The sequence below is a fragment of the Anopheles maculipalpis genome, chromosome 3RL, assembly GCF_943734695.1.
Source record: "Anopheles maculipalpis chromosome 3RL, idAnoMacuDA_375_x, whole genome shotgun sequence".
NCBI classification, from domain to species: domain Eukaryota; kingdom Metazoa; phylum Arthropoda; class Insecta; order Diptera; family Culicidae; genus Anopheles; species Anopheles maculipalpis.
This window is the reverse complement of record NC_064872.1, coordinates 86,656,794-86,672,297: the sequence shown is the minus strand read 5'-3', so window position 1 is coordinate 86,672,297 and position 15,504 is coordinate 86,656,794. Positions and strand designations below refer to the sequence as shown.

At 43.1% G+C, this 15,504-nt stretch overlaps 3 protein-coding genes across 4 annotated transcripts in view; 1 reads left to right on the top strand and 2 right to left on the bottom strand.

Moving 5' to 3' along the window:
* LOC126562004 (motile sperm domain-containing protein 2-like) overlaps positions 1-3,107 on the bottom strand; it is a 332,954-nt gene extending 329,847 nt beyond the window's left edge. The window contains exon 1 of the mRNA XM_050218413.1: positions 3,104-3,107. The gene's annotated coding sequence lies outside the window, so the exon portion shown is untranslated. The remainder of the gene's footprint in view (positions 1-3,103) is intronic.
* The window catches only part of LOC126562373 (26S proteasome non-ATPase regulatory subunit 4), a 363,835-nt gene that overhangs the window by 129,768 nt on the left and 218,563 nt on the right, over positions 1-15,504 (top strand). The window lies entirely within an intron of this gene.
* LOC126561426 (protein grainyhead) overlaps positions 1-15,504 on the bottom strand; it is a 136,520-nt gene that overhangs the window by 85,602 nt on the left and 35,414 nt on the right. The gene's annotated exons all lie outside the window — the stretch shown is intronic.

The following is a 15,504-nucleotide window of genomic DNA, read 5'->3' as shown; positions in this document are numbered from 1 at the left end:
ATTTGATTACATATGATGATTAGTACCAAACGAATGAATGTATTTGTATGAAAAAAGTGAAGATCTATTGCTAATCGTATAATGAAATTAACGTTAAAGTTTTGAAAATATAGACAGAAGTCCTAGAGAACGAGACAAAACAAGAGTCGTTTTGATAATGCAATCCCAAAGCAATACATCGGGACTGCCATCATTAAGTCACATGCCTAGCACGTGGATGCTGCAAACTGGTTTGTTCGAGGAAGTGACACTTTTTTCTTTCTTCCCAAAATCACCAAACCAAGAATAGCTGTTGTGCGACAGGTTTTAGGATTGCTACCAGACCCATAATCGTTTCATCCGGCACCAGATTCCATCCAACGATGGGACGTTCGGTCAAGTAGTTCTGATCTTGGTCGCGTGCTGAATACCGACGATACAACAAAAAAAAAAAACAACCCCGAAAGCCAACAAATCAACTTCATTCACCAACAACACTGAAACGATTCTAATTCCGGTTTTTCGGAATCCCCCAATTGTTGAACCCATCCTGAAAGAACCAGTTCCGGTAACAATTTCACTCTTCTACACACATCAGCAAGTGTCTACCGGGTGTTTACGCACAGATTTGTTTTGATTCGTAGATTTTTTGTATTTTTTTCTTATTATTTCGGTCGGATACCATTTTCGGGTACTGCCCCACACTCTATCTTTCTCTCTCTTCGTGCCGGCTATCAACAGCGTAACCACCCTCCCCCCATGTGTTCGGGTTGCCGGCACGAGATTCGGGACCGGCCCAGAAACGGGATTCCGGAACCGGTCCAGGGAAGCACAGCCTCCGGTTCTGTGGAACCGGTTCAAGAACGCTTCCGACACCTGTAACTGGCGGTGCCACCAACTTCATACGAATTCACCGGGGCACTGGAACGCGGGCACGCGATGTGACTTGTTTTTCCCGGCCCGTCCGGCTGTCTCGGTCGGTTTGGGCCACGGTGACCGGACCGTAGAGGTGCTGTAAGCTGAGCACATCTTCTGATTCCCGGTGCCTGTTTTTAGCCAGTCCAAAACAGAGTGCTGTGCGGTATGAGTTCATCCAGTTTACGCAATAGAGCCAGTCACATCGATACGGCGAGCTGCGGGGGGAAGTGTGACTCACCGGACCGTAAGCGAAGAACCCCAGGGGATGTGTGTGCTTGGTTCAGAAGCAAAAATCATGCTGCGCACAGAATCCTTCCTGAGCCCTTTCACTTTACGCGCACTTTTGCCTTTGTGTCCGGGGATTTTATTTTACTGCCTGTCCGCACCTTCAGAACCGCAGATTCCCTCTGTCCCATGGCGTTTATGCGCATCGATCGCTCATCTGGCACTCTTTTTTATTCTTTGGCGATAGGACAAACGCCCGGTCCTTTCTGTGTATTCTTCCTTGAATCGTGTCCTACCTTCAATTATTATTTTTCCAATCTTTACTGCCGGCCATCAACTGGCACCGGCGCTTCTACCTTTTTTTTCTCGGGGTTAAGATTTCACCAAGCAAGACAAAAAACGAATAACCAAACGGTAATGAAGCACCCGCAGGGATAAAGGGATGCAGAACAATCCTTCTCGAAGGGAGATTCCGAACATGCAGGTAATCAAATGCGAAGCATTCCATTCCCTTCGTTTTACGTCTTCGAGGTCCATTTGGAATTCCGTTAGTGCTGTTGTTGGACGATATTATCCCCTTCTTCAAGTGGGAAAACGCAAGGCCTCTTGGAACCTTTCGGCCGATGGTCCTTTCTCGTTTGGACTCTCGCCTTTTGCATAATGAGCACGAAAAACGGAAGGGCTAGCGCATCTTCGAAGCAGAACCATCAGAGAAAAAAGGGTTTCTATCTTTCCGGAAAAGGGGTAATCCGGACCGTCCGTAAAAGGACGTGTGGTTTAGGACGAAGCTTTGGACACGAAGCATCCTTGCAGCGACGTCCATCGCGCAACGTCCAACGAATTAATAAAACTAGGGATCTTCCTGTGCTTCGGGTCCAGTGCAAAGCGAAGTCCGTGTGAAATCCGTGTGAAAGTTTTTGTTTGGCTCTCTTCTTTTCCGTTTGATGATTCCATTCACAGACACGAACAGCCATAAAAAATACACACAAACTAAATCCAACGACAGTTTGCATGTCCTTTTTCCAATGTCTGCCTTTCAATGATGGTTATTTCAATGGACAGATTGTAAAACGGTCGTATTCAGCCAATCCATCAAGAAGATTGGAAGCGACAACCAAAAAAAAACGAACTTAGAATGCTTGAATGGAACGGACTATAAGAATGTTTAACTAGAGCAATGGATCATCGCCAGTTTGAGGGGTTGCTGGCTGGAAGGCCGTTATTTCAAGGCCGACAGGACATTCCGGGGAAGATTAACCAACAGCTGGTTGGTTTACAAACAGAAAACGATGAAGTCTTCATCGGAAGAATCTAAATGTTGCCGATTAAGATTAATGAAGGAATGCTTTATACCAATGTATCTTACAAATAATCCTGTAAAAAGAGATAAATGTTGCGGAGGATATAACGGTCATTGGAAATATATAAAATACATTGTAAAGGCCCAAAACCAAAAGAGTTCTTCCTGCAAAATGCTCACACCTTTTTGTAAGTTTAAATTGCCAGGACCTGTTTGCCCTACTGATATCCCAACATCCCAAAAATAACAAGCTACGCCCGGACGGATCTTCTGGGCTACTTGTTTGGGCCCATCTTTATCGAAACTCACTTGCACTACTGCCATTCATTTGGTTTGGGACTCGTGCCCGCTTCTTAAGGTACCCTATTCGCGTAAGTGTGTTAATTTTTTGCTTCCGCTCACCGATCACCCATAGTCCACGCTCAAGACTGAACATTTCAATTTCACTCGTTTTTTTTCTCTAGCTCATATTGGTGAGCTTCTTTTTCTTTTCTTTAAAAAAGCCGCATGCAGCAGCCGGATGCGGCGAATAAAAGTAATTTGAAGTGTGTAAGCGTTTCTCTGCACTACCGGGTGGCCTAAAGTTTTGGATTTGTTTTGGGAACCTGCCGGTGGCACGTCTAGTGGCTGTTGTTTGAAACCGTAGGTAGAGAGAAGATGTAATAAACACACAAACACAACATTATCTACGCGAGCGGTCGGCAGAAGATCTATCGTCTTGTCCCTATTAAAATGATACTTGATTATTTTAAAAGCAAATGAAGTTTTTCTTCTAAGCATGAAAGCTTAGCTTTCGTCAGCTCATTAAATTCGTACCCTGCCGATAGGGAAAATGGTTTCGTTTCTGTAATTGTTAGTAATTTACTTTTGTTCATTATCTAATCGAACAGTACAGATTCTCGTACGCATTACCGATTATCTTCGCTCAGCCAATCCGAGTAGGGCAGGCTGAAGGTGTTTCCGGTATCCAGCTTGACGGCTTTTTTGTTGTTTGTTTCCCACTCTAACACTCGTACATACAGGGAAGGATGTGAGCAGAAAGACGATAACCGCTGCAAATCCGGCGCGAAGCGATGTAGGTCGTGTGATATTGTTTTATATGACGGGGATGCACTGCACGCGGATCGTGTCCTCGAAGTTTGGGGGCGTTCAAGACAACAGCTTAATTTCGCACACCAGATCACCAATCAACTGTGTAGGCGATCTTTCGCCCAGATCGTAACGTGCTGTTACGAACGAAGGTGACCGTTTCGCTGATGCCAACCTGCTGACGAAGCTAACCTGATGGATGCGCCGATAGTGGATGTTTTATGGGTCACAACACTCGCAACACTTTCCCAATTTATTTATTAGGGTTTTGGTTGGTTTTGGCTGATTTTTCGCTGAACCATGCATCCACCAATTAGCACTCACTTAAAACACAACTTCTTCAACATTCACTTCACATTTAATGACACAATTTTTCTCCCAGTCTCGCGGTACAAAAGGTATCTTCACAATTAATTCGACGAATTTGTGCAACAGAAAGCACAACACAGCATATTCAATCTTTTTTCTTTCTGACTTGCAAATTCCGCCAGCCAAATTACTATCCAGCCAAACCGAGAAGTTTATGCGATATTTAAATTGATCAAATAAAATTATGCAAAACACGCGTCATCGGTTCGGTCGAAGTTTGGGTGATGCATTTGTTGCGTAACGGTTGAGAAAAAAGCACAAAACTGGCCTTTTTCTATCGATTTTCTGGTCGCTTTAAACCAATATTCACCGAAGACGAATATCGTTTACTTTATCGGTTGCTATTCGTTGTTTTCTCTCAGCATGATAAGCGTGAAAATGGCTCAAAAACAGCGTGCAAATTTGCAAATTAAAATGAATCGTATTTCCAATATGGCACGAAAAACTTTCAAATACATTCACAACACAACCACACACGATGCTGTACTATCTCGTACGAAATATGATTAATCACACGTATGGCACGTTAAAGGTAGAATTTCACGGTTGTATTGCAAAACCAAAACCTTTGCAGGACTTTATGTACTATTCAATTACATCCCATTCGTACACCGAACGGCAGGTGAATCAATTCCGCGCGCGCTTTAAACACGCGGTTTGTTTGGATAGTCCCACACGCGCACACGAAGACGAGCGTTCGACCCGGACGACAAAAATAACGAGCAGGCGCGCGCGCGATCCCTCTCGTTGCGTTGCGTGGTGAGCTCGGTGAGTAGCCGATGTAAACTGAGGACCACTTCGGCCACATTGGCCGCAATCACCGCGTAGGCAAATGAAGCGGCGCGTACCACTGCAACCGCGTACGCAGCTTCCCGCGAAAAGTGAGAAACCCACCAAAAAGGGTGACGAAGAAAGACAACAGCAACAAAACAGGCTCCATGAGCAAACAAATCCGGTGCGCCACGCAGCCTCCGCCACACGATCGGCGCTTTCCATCCCTGTTATGCCGATCGCAGCACACCGATCTCAACACGGCGCATGTTTTGCTTTCGTTCTCGCTTGCTCGCGGTGGCCTCGTGGCTAGTTCCAGCAAAATCTTCACCACACAACGGAAAGAGTACAAACGATCTGCATCGGCGGGGGGTTTTCGATCGAGCATGATGTTGACGGGGGTTGAATTCGCGGGTTGGGCGAAGCTCAGCTAGCGTGAGCGAGACGGTATGTGGTTTTTATGCCGTGGTAACGCCCGATCGTGAGGACGGGGTGCGAAAAAAAAGGCAAACATAAACCGCTCGAATCACTGCTCGAGCTCGTATCGATGCGACAAGTGCAGGCCCGAAGTTAAGGGTGTACGCGCGCGCATTTGACAGGTGGCCCGGTTGAGTTACCACTGCCTGCGAGTGCCCACGAAGGTGGTGAGTGACTCGGATTCGCGTCGAACCTGTTCCGTGAAAGCGTGAGCACGTAACAGCAAGGAGGTATTCGTTAATTTATTAAAAAATGCCTTTGCGAAAGGATGATTTTTGTTGTAACAGGAAATTAGATGAGTTCAGGAACTCAAGAAGTTGTCTTGAAGTAGTATTCAGGTGATTTCGTAGTAAACTATTTATTACTATCCTGCAGGATTATCATGAGCGTTCAAATGTTATGTCAAAAATATTGAGCAGTTATAGAGTCATCTACAAAAGTTATGAAAAATCAAGAAAATCATGGTATTTTGAATAACTTTGAAAAAATAGGAATAAATTAAATAAAAATAATTAAATTAAACAGTTGCACAAGCGAACATAACCTCACAATAACAAACATATCAAATAGGCAAGCTCTTGGATTTAAAACCGATGAACAGTCAACCGTTGATCGCATCTCATGCGTCTTTTTAAAGGTAACATCGAAGAAACCCTTTAAATCTTACTGGAATGCTCACCCATCCCGTGATCTAACAACGTAAACAAGGTCGGTGAATTCAAATACAAAAAAAAATCTTCCCTGAACTTTAAAATCCCAATCCAATCTTAGGGCGATAGCGTCGCAGGGACCGCAGAAGATCACGTTAATAAATCGGTACAGCGATAGATTAGACCATCGGTCGATGGAAGCATGTCACCTTTTCGGGACCGTTTCCTGGCTCCGACACACTGTAATCCCGGCACTCTGTGTTGGACGCATTATTCGTGAAACCGTGGCCAAAGGTCACATGAGTCGCGGTCTATTCTAACAACAACAAAAAAAAGGGGGAAACAAATCACCCTTTCACATTTATTTAATCCTTGGTTTTGCTCTCGATTCTATTGGTACGTGATTCTCCGATCAAGACCAAATCAACCGTCAGCGTGTAGGAAACGTTAAACAAAAAAACGAATACAACCCTGAATGACCGACACGAAAATGGTATTTCATGATTTGTTATGGCACTGCTGGAGTGATAATGGATGTCTTCGTGTTTTTCTTCGACATTACACATATCTTTTTTTCTACAGTCTTTTACTTCATCTAATTTAGGCATTAAAAACTCCACCTGAACCTTCGGAAAAAATTTCGGGAAAGACCCGCAAGACAACAGAGATATTTGGTCGCATAAGCTGCTACGGTCGACCGAAACGAATCCGATCCAAGCATTCTCAAGACATGGTCAAACCAAACCGCGATAGAATAATGTCGCATCGCTGCTTATCTTTATCCCTTTCCCGGCAATACATGGTTACCTTCCAGGACGCAGTTTATCCTCTCGCTGTGTGTCCCTCGATGTGTGCGAGCAAATGAATATCCTTACAGAGTGGAAACCGTTGATATTAGGACTGTTTTTTCATTGCCACTTACCTAGAAGGAAAGAAATGAGGTACAAGAAAAGATCATTAGATAATTGTTTGCTGTTGTGGTAGGAAATAAATTTGTTAATCAAAAAGGATGGATGAAAATGCCAAAAAGTTTTGTGGTGGACATAAAATGGACCGATTAGATAAAGTGTAAACAGAGAAGACAGAAATGTATATAATCAATTACAAATACAAAACAATATAAAGGAATTTATCGCTTCAGTACTTAAATAATTAATTGTTCTTGTTCATTTCAATAATTTGTTTTAATTTGTATGTAATATTTTGTAAAATGGTTAATTAATTTTTGCTTTAAATTCCAATACCATTTAAATTCTTAAAAATGTCTTAGCCACTCACATATCAACTCACATACCAATGTAAAAATTCATAACAACTCTAAAAATTATATCAAAAACTATATTTCCCATTTTGCTAGTATTTTGTTCAGTTGCAAAGCGTCAACGGTACTTTATACGGCTTATTTGCTATTTATGACTTTATTCCAATTTTTCCACCGTTTCATGCCGTACAAACAGCGATATTCGAAACCAAATTTCACACTCGCATGCAAAGCAACTCGCCACCAACAGCATCTATGCACTTCTCGTATGTGCCGTGGTTTTGGCATCAACAAATATGCCTACGGAACGAACGCCCTCGTTCCGAAGCTGATGCGTGCCGCAACGAGGCGGTTCTGCAGCAGCAACGGTAACAACAACAACAAAAACGAAGGTGGCAAAGAATATTTGCGTGTAAGTGTACAATTAATTTCACAATATATGACAAGACAAGAAGCTTTTGAAATAACATGAATTCTGCATCGATCGGCGTTGTCGGGCTGAGGAACGCCACGTTAAGAAGAAAGGGGAGGCATTACGTCCGTTTCCCACCTTGGCGGGTAATGATAGGCGTGTGTATGCATGTGTGTGTGTGTGGTTGCAGCCACCTCGTAGAACGTCACCATGTAGTTTCCACGCCACGGATACGATGTGTTCCGCGTGGTTTCCGCAAACTACACCGTGCTTAGACATATTTCGTACGCCTGCCAGTTCGACGTCAGTATGGAGCTTTTTTTCTGTTTGTATCTTGTCTTACGCTGCTGTTTCGATCAGATTTTTCACTTTAGTCGAACCGATTGCGCTGAGCTGAAACAATCGAGGATTAGAACAGCAGTAGGTGGGGCAGGTAGGTGAAGCAGAGAACACTATATCCCACCCGTGAAAATCCAAAACAGACGATACACAGGCAGACGAACGAGTCAGTGTGTTTATCGTTGTGTCTTTTGGACCCTACGGAGGTCAATAAAAGCGTCGTTGGTGGGCGTTGTCCAGGTGGGTTTCTCTTCTTCGTCGAGATGCATCACACTGTTGCATGCGGAAGTCGATCAGACAAAGATCGAATAAACCTTCCGTACCTTTCATTCAACGACCACACTCTCCGTTGCTCAATGCTCAATCTCTTTTCGCATGGGTGTCAACAAATTTATGGTGAATTGTTATCATCTTCTCCTCTCTTCACTTGGCGCTTTTTCTCCTGCCTCTCTTCCATCTTCCAACAAACACTGCACTCCAATTAGGAGTCACCCGCCATCGCTGGTATATATTTCACGTTACTCGTTGCAATTCCCGTCCCCGGAGGATATTCGTGCGGTGTTCCCGTTTGATAAAGTACTGAATTTGTCATACTTTACTGCTGCCGCATTTAATGAGATGCACACAGGGTCCGCTGAAGGGATCGACGTACATTCTGCTACGCCTATTCGTCCCTTTTTGCCGGTGATGTGTTTAATGCTCACGAGAGCGGACCGATGCCGCCCGTCTGATAACGGTGCACGGGTTTGACAAATTGTTCCTCAATCGTTTCGGGCGAATACGTTGGTGGTTGTCACAGGAGAGCAAGCGGGAAGGTACTTTGATAGCCGCTTTTGCCACTGATTAACCGAAACCGATGGGGACAGCGCGGTCATCATTGCGTGCCTGATTTATGCGTCAATTCAATCAGAATAGTGCGCATCCCTGGGAATCGATTGGATGATTGGGATCGATTTATTTTGATGCGATCGCGAAGAAGTGAACAGTTCTGATATAAGGAAGCCTGGCAATATTGGATCATTACACCTAGCAAGTTAGGGTTTTTTATCTTAAGAATGTCTATGACGAAAACACTTTGTTTCGACAAACTTATAGCAAATGCCGTCATGTGTTTTAATGTTTTGTTCTGCGAGATTTAGATTTTTTGTATATTAATATGACTTAAACTTCCTGAAAAGCTCCTTGTTTTTATATAAAGTATACTGAAATTTAAGGTGATTTTCACCACCAGACAACTCACTCGATAGCATTGACCAATGCGAAGGTAAATGTGGCTCATACATGCCATAGTCACACACGCAAAGACACACAGCTGAAGTCTTAAGAAACTGCGAAAAAGAAACAAAAAGCGTGCAGTAAAGAGAGAGAGAGAGAGAGAGAGAGAGAGAGAGAGAGAGAGAGAGAAAGGTGGCCGCAAAACTTCCGCTGATTATAGTGATTATGCATATGCAACGCGAGCGCTGCACCCGAGATACTATCGGTGCATCGATCACTCATCATCGATCGCTACCACCCTTTATCCTACGCCTTTTCCTTCCTTTCGCCACACCCTTGGCATGACGCGTATGCAAACATAAAATGGCGACAAAATTATTGCATGCCGCCGGGCTTTACTGTGTCCCTCCTGTTCGCTTCACTAACCTCTCCCGTGTCCTTTCCGCGCACACCACACAAATAGTGATCAGTTGGGAGACTCACACCGTTTTGGGCAATGAACCTTTTTGCTGTTCGATCGCTCAGGCACGCAACACTCACACGGCGTGATCGTAAATGTTGTCGTCGTCGTCGTCGTCGTCGTCGTCGTTGTCTCCGTTGTGACTACTTATTAATTATGCTACTATGACTATGCTACGGTGACCCCGACACAACCGCGTACTATACGCTGGGATGATCGAACCGATCGAGCAGAGACACGGTGTACCATGAAGCTTTTACTTTTTGTGCTTATTATCCACCCAACTCCACTCTCGTCTGTCGCAAAGTGTAGCAGACACGACACAATGGTAAGGTTGTAGTGTGAAGAAAACATACACTTCTAGTGCTTATTATCTCGTACTGTCTTGGGTCTTCGTTCGCAATGCAACCGGAACACTACCCGACACGCTTGTTCAACCATCGAACAAGCTATTTTTTGGTCCTAAAAATCCTTCATAATTACTAGACGAGGAACGCTACCAACAACAAAAAGAGGTCGTTCGCTCTCGATACTAGAGGTCAAGCCTGGCAAAAATGTCAATCAAATCGGAGGGTGTCTCCTGTTTCCCAATGCTCCCAACCACTCAAAAAAGGGATGTGTGAGAAAATTATCAGTTCGTAATGAACCCTTCGGCGAGGTCAAGATTCAATAAAACTAAATTCGCACCACACTATCAAGCCTCGTTTCAGGTGCAATTAGTACGACCACACCCAAACAGCAAGACCACCACGACAGCAACAATGATCAGAAACAGCAGCAGAACAAAAAAAAAAACAAAAGTCCCCCACAGCTTCCATCAGGCAGTTTGCATAATAATTCACACCAAGCGTGCCAATGCAGTGGACCGCAGATAAGAATCGGTTCTTCGGTGACAGGAAAGCGCTGATTAACAACCATCTTGCCCCGATAACAACGGCCCTGATTAAGCCGGCCCAACCATGCGCCGGGTTTGCCAAAGTTCGCGCGTCCGTCAGCGTGACTTGTACTTAAGAAGTTCGCGCACTGTAAATTACATGAGTAGAACAAAAAAAAAAGAAGCTGCGCGAAATGTCAGCTTCCCCTGGTGCGTTCAATCATCAAAACGGCGAGGACGATTTAAAAAAAAGAAACAAAAGAAAAATACACATGCAAAACATCTGCTGGCAAGTGTTCGTTTAATCTAACAATGTTTTTTATTATCCTTTATTATTGCTACTTTGTTTTTAATGCTGTCCATGTGACCTCTCTCCCGCATCTTAAGATGTTCGAGCCGTCTGCGTTGCAAAACAAATAAGGTTGATCACTAATTGGTTCTGCCGTGTACTGTGGTTTTGCTAAAAAAAAACAAGGACACTCGGGCGAACTGGTAAATCGTGGATAAAGGTGGACCGGTTGTCAATTATGGGGGTGCCGGTAATGCTTATCAGTTTATCGAGCATAATTTATTTCGACCGCCGATTAAATAATTGTGACAATGAGCCCGTACCTTCTGGTCATTGGAATGGAGCTTTATATTCCCTTTTTGGGTAGCAGTAGCAGCACTTCAAATGTCAGAACAGATTTATAAATTAAGGTAGAAAGGTTGCCTACTTAGTTGCAAATTGTTACACTATGCTAGTTGTGTGTAAAGTTCTAGGGAAAGCCTATGAAAATCTTCTTAACGACCTGCTGGTCATGCCAACCATATAATGGCTTTCTACACTTATCGATACAACGTTTTTCAGTAGTCAGTACTCACTACGGAGGAACGGTCCTGATGGGATTTGATCCACGGTTTTGGCAAGTGAACATCTCATTAAGTTATTTAACCTAATTTCCCGTCCAGCAGTTAGGAAATACTCATGCACTAGGGTTCGGACTGAGTTCACGAAGAGTGCAAAAACGAACGCAAAAAGTGTGAAAAAATGATGAATTTCTTAAAAACTATTTCACATGTTCAACACTCTATTTGTACACGTTGTTTTGTTAGTGTCTTCATTATCTGTCTGTTGTGGTCATATAATTTAATGTGTGCCTCAACAGAAGATGCTGCTACAACAACATAAAATCTCCCTTCTGCAAGCAAACCCAAAAGCAAAAACCCAACCACGAACGCGAACGCTCCAGGGTGATATCAATTTTTACCATTGCCATCACCACAAGTGCGTCGTCCATTGGTACGAGTTTGCGTCCCAGCACAGAGCTTCGATCATAAATTGTTGCAATTGCGAACCCCTACTTGGGCGGGTTGGAGCATTTTTGTTTCATCGCCAGACGTGGCAGTGGTGGCAATTTTTTCGCTTTCGCCCAACGATCCCCGTAACGCGCGGTACCCCCAAAAAAGGGTGGGACGGAACGGTGGTACGCCTCCGAATGCAGTTGCGCACTCTAATTAGTAAGCTAAAGTGTCCGTGTCGACGGGCAGGGAAATGGCAATGGCAAGGTTGAAATAAAATCGCGATCAATTGCCAGCCAGCGAACGGAATGTAGCTATGGCTGAAGACAAAAGGACCAAAACTCCGTAAGAGAAAAACACAAGGATGCACGAATGGGGGAAGCAAAACCAACGAAAAAAAAAACGAACAACCCAACATACCCGCAGCTGGCGATTTGGTCATGAAGAGTGATTGGAAAGGGTGAAGTGCGTGGTCCTTAAGGAGGGACGCGTCGGCCTGCGTCTGAACAAACGTAACGAGGAATATTAATTCGTACGGTTACCGGGTGTAAGAGAAAAAGCAGAAGCAGCATCCAACTGCAGCGAAGTAGCCCGCTGCAAGACGAATAATTAATATGGAACCGAATAAATAATTAATTCGTTCAGTTCCGAAAAAGGCGATTTGCGCGATCGCGATGGCTTGATCGAATCCGTAATGGCATTGATTGAGCGACTGCAAGGGAATGGTAGGTGAAATTGGGTGCGAAGGAAAGCGCGTAGGAAAGTGGTGTCGTGATGGTTTTAAAACAAAGTTCGATTCGAGGCGTATGTTTTATTGTGATTCAATTTTTTTTCACCGCGTTGTAAGAGCAATCGTCGATTGTTTTTCTTTCATGTGCATCGAGTGCAACAGTTATCATAATACGTGTGTGTGCAGGGGCTTACATTCGTAATCAGCCGAACCATTAAAACGATTCTAGAATTTTTTTTTCATGTTGGTAAACCATAAGGCGTCTTCTTTTATAAATTTCTGCTGAATCGTTTAGTTTGGTATTTCGCTTTTCTAAGTTTCTTCAAAGTTACTAATAAATTTTTATTATTTTTATAACGAACGGAGCGGCCCTGTGATCGGCAGAAGGAGGCTTTAAATCCCATCCAGCCCATTCCCCAGAATATTGGAATAATAGCTTAAAACTAGTCAAATAATGAAAAAAAAACTTTCAACTTTAATTTTATTCATAAATTTCATAATGGACAGCTGGCACTAGAGAAAAAAATATGAAAACATTAACTAAACAAGCCATTCAAAAAAAAAAAACTATTATTCAATAAAACCCGTAATCAATTTAAAGTATTGTTTTTCAAACCATGCTTATTTGAACCTAATGCATGCAACACAAATCCATTCATCAACTCAAATCCAACACATCACGGCAACATTTTATTGATTGTATCAAATCCCCAGTGGCCTGCAGTACCGGTGTCATGTAGATTGATGGTTTTACCGTATTTATTTTTCTCCCATTTTAAATTTCCACCCACTCGCGGTGTACCACAAACGACCCGATTCGATCTACATGGTTTGTGCGCTAGGACACTCTACCAAGACTGGCAAACACTTGCACTTTTAATGTGCATTGAGAAATGCAATGCCACCAAACAAATGGGGGTAAATTAATATCGGCCAACCGATCGATCTATGTACTCGTTCGAGAGCCGTCGGTTGCCGTTGGTTTGGTTTGGTTCATAAAATGTAGATAGACACAAACGACAAAGCTAAAGCTAAACCAATGGTGCTTATTAATTATTTCACCCCTCCGGCGATGGGCGTTTAGTTTTAAATTTTCTCTCCCGAACGAACATTGATTGGGTTGTGTTGATTAAATATTGTGTTTCTGTTCGGGTAAGGATCAAGGTTGCTCTATGCATTACTGTTGGAGGTTAAAAATATTTGTTCAAGCATTACACTTTTGAATGCTATAAACGCCACTTATTCTTCACTCAATGAACCTTTTTTTTTGTATCCAAATTACACACCGTACGTTTGCAGCAAAACAATGCTGTAACTCTAATATGTTACAATTAAAGCACAAACCGACACAAACTAAGTGCCGCAAATAATATGTTCCGGCTCTTCACTACACTTCAACGAAACAGAAATATCTTTACAGCACACACTAGGGGCGTAACACCGGGGCAATCTTGAGTGTATAATAAAAATGGAACTGTAGAAACTTCACTGTATTGGCGCTTTATTTTTTGTATCTTGTAAGCCACAGACGCACACGGTAGCCCCGTAATTGCAAGCTTTGAAACGACGCGCATCGAATATGATATTAAAGTTATGCAAGGCACTACACACCATTTTCTCGATCCTGTCGCTTGTACACACAATCTCGTGTCCCTTTGCGAGTGCCCAATGCTTGTTCTACGATTCGGTTGCATCGCCCAAGGAACAGTAGTGCATTACGAGCGTCAGCCGAAGCTAATGGTGGTTCTCCACCCTCCAAACTGAACTGTACGGCGCTAATCAATAAATCTTCGGTGCGGAAGCATCGAGTTGCAAATGAGACGCAGCAAGCAGTGCTAGAGCCAACGGTCAGGAGCGGTAGCGAATGGTTTTGGTTTGGTATACTCTTAGTCGTTATCTTTCAATCATAGCTCGGAACTATGGGAACTGTGATTAGGACGTGTTGGTAAAATTTATATTATCCACCAACATTTTAACATTAAAGGTTGTAAAGAAATACAGATTCTGTTTTGCTAAACTCACCTAAATTTGGTTACTTACATTATCATTATTTTGAATTTTCTATAAGGAGTCGCTTATTTCCAAAACTTTGCAGGCTTTTGAGTTCGGTTTGTTATGTTCTGTTTTCGTTTTTATTTTTGCTGTTTAATGCTTTTCGATGTTGTTGGTTTACTTTCTTAAAGAGTGATTTCTTACTATGTTTTGTTGTGTATTGTTTCTTTCTATTTCTATATTTTTTTATCCTTTTTAGTAACTATTGAAACATAATGAAAATAAATACAATGCAAAAACTAACCAACTGTGTAACAATAATTGCTATCTTATCAATCAAGATTAAAATTTGAAACATTTCTAAATATTGCCCTCAATCCCACTGTTTAGATCACCATTAATTCACCGCCAGAGGTGCAGCGCTTAATGTCGATCAGATCTAATTAGACACTTCCACGGAGGTCCAGCTCAACCGGGCAACTAATTTCATTCTCCCCAGCAGCACAAAGGCACTAATAGTAGAACCGAGAGGGGAGAGCTGCGACAAGTCGAAGCAGCCCATTTTCCCCTACCGCTAGATCACAAACACACGCGGGAAAGAAAAAATAATTTGTTAACCTCCTTACCGGGGCACATGCAAACTTAACTGATCTTCCATCTCCAAAGCTGCAACCCCACCCAAGAGGTGGAATAAAATAATGAACGAGATAATCAACGTACGGCCAATTGTTGCAGCAAATCGTTGCAAAATAGTTTACGGAAGTAGAGCAAATTAGAACACCGGCAGCAGAAGCCGATAAATATCTCAGTGTATACGCCCCCCAAGTGTAGAACGCTTGGAATTTAAACTATTTCCAGGTTTTTGCTTAAAAGCACTCAAAGCTGACCTGAAATGAACATTAATTGGCATCCGTTTCGCACATTTATAGTGGGAAGGATATTTCCCCGAGCAAATCGTCAAGAAACCCACACGTACGCCAGGCCAAACTGTTTTGCAGCTGGTCAAAAGAGCTGAGTGACGAGTGCACACGTTCCGGCTGAAAACGTCGACCGAAACTGACCTTGCGGGTGAAAAATTATCGACCCTGATCGAACGAGGATAAATATGCTCCTTCCTTACCTCCCCCCTCCGTCACCGATCGTTCGTTCGTCCTCGCCGTGT